Source organism: Pan paniscus, chromosome X, assembly GCF_029289425.2.
Source record: "Pan paniscus chromosome X, NHGRI_mPanPan1-v2.0_pri, whole genome shotgun sequence".
NCBI lineage: Eukaryota > Metazoa > Chordata > Mammalia > Primates > Hominidae > Pan > Pan paniscus.
In genome coordinates, this window is record NC_073272.2 from 87,508,323 (window position 1) to 87,510,243 (window position 1,921).

A 1,921-nucleotide genomic window follows, 5' to 3' on the forward strand; every position below is an offset into this window, starting at 1 on the left:
GTTCCACTAATTTATATTTCTGCATTATGCTTTCTGTTAATTACAGAACATTATATTCATGCAGCAGTAGTAGGAAGCACTGATTTTTTAATGTCCTTCTCTTGATAAAGCAATTTAACATCAGGAAGGTTTAGTTGTGTCCTTTTCTGTCATTTGATTATGTGATACTCTAATGTTAAGAAATCAAGTCGAGGTCTAGGAAATTTAGACAGATTACTTTTGATGTACAAAACATATGTGTATATATATCTCTCTCCAGTAATTGTACCTGGATTTCAGCTATTTTTGTGTTGAAATTTCCCATTATTCATGGTTTTTCCCAAGCACAAAATCCTGAGCCATGGAATACCAGGTAACGGTACAATATAGTTGCACAGTTTGATTTCCACACTGTTCAGGAATCCACAGATTTATCTGAATTTTTTTCTCTCCTATAGTATTACTAAGTATTTCATCAGATATTTTAGGCATAATAGCTGTAGTCTGGGGAGTCTCAGTGTGTCCAAATCCTTACAGTGACCCATGGGTTAAAGTGACATAAAACAGGCAGTGGAAATTGCATCTCCATGATGATGATAATAAGCTTGTATGCTCATTCTGATTGTGATCCTCGGGAAACAAATTTTTCCTATGATGTCTCCTGACTGTCCATCCAACGTGCCTTACTTGTTCAAAAATACTAATATCTGAAACATCCCACATGGCAAGGAAGGAATCAGAGCATGAGCCGTGTTCTGCTTCTTGGAGATATGGTTAATGAGAAAGTGTAGTGATGGGCAATAGCAACAAGGAAACTCTCAATGCAGATATAAAGTCTTGGAGTCCTGGAACCACAGCTTCTACAGTTTGCCATTTCCATACATGCTTTTCACAAATAATGCCAAATTTTACCATCAAAGCAATAATTACTACTTGCCAAAGAGAAACAAATAATACCAGCATTACACAAAGAAATCTGCCAACATGTTGGATTAGGCTCAGTTCTTCCTTTAGTTTTTTGTAAAATAGCAGAAGACACTACATGGCAAACAATTGTGACATGTTGTTTATCATAACCAAATAAGTCTAAGTATATGAAAAGCTAATCATATATAGCAAGCAGTTCACAGATTAAAACAATGATGGTGGTGAATGGTCTGACAACTGTATACTGCAATATACCTAGTTTGCCTAAACAGCAATACTTCTACCGTAGTCTATGGTAGACAGCAACATAGAGGAGGAAAATGTTTCTGCTGATATTTGGTTTCAGTAATTAGTACCAGATTTGGATAATGGTTAGTTAGATAATGGGTAAGGAATCTCATAAAATTGTACATGACATAAGCTTTATAGAATTCTCTGCAGGTATGCACATATATAGCAATGCTGGAGTATCCAATTATCTAAATTGTAAATGGGTACCATCCAAAGAATCCTTATGATTGGTTTTTGTAGTTTAGGTTGCATATAATGCACTAACTGTAGCAATATAACCCATAACGATATACGTATTGTCAACAGCAAAAACAATTCCAGCAATAAACTAAGCCTTTGGTGTGCATTTGAATCTCCAGTTTCTGTAATCCCCATATGCATAAGGCAACCACAACCACTATGGACACCAGGTAGATGACCACCGCTAAAGTTCGAACCCACTGTCTCCAGTTCCTCCAGGTACAAGTGCAAAGCATGTTTTCGTACAAATCAGCTCCGAGTGGCAAGGGAAAAAAGCCTGAAGGAGATTGTAACGGGAACCTTGTCCTTTGTTTTGTCAACTCATGTACTATGGAGAAAGAGCTGTTGCCCAATTTTACCAACAGCTTAAGCCACCTCCTTGGCCAGAACTGTGTTTGTGCTGCTGCTACTGCTGCAACTGAGGCCACTCAGGGTGCCACCCTGCACACTCCACTTCTGCCCCACAGCTACCTGCCGGCTGGCT

The 1,921-nt window shown here is 38.2% G+C and overlaps 1 pseudogene; it reads right to left on the reverse strand.

Annotated features, from left to right (window-relative positions):
- Positions 1 to 394: 394 nt before the first annotated feature.
- Positions 395 to 1,691, reverse strand: LOC100974040 (transmembrane protein 184C-like; annotated as a pseudogene).
- Positions 1,692 to 1,921: the final 230 nt, after the last annotated feature.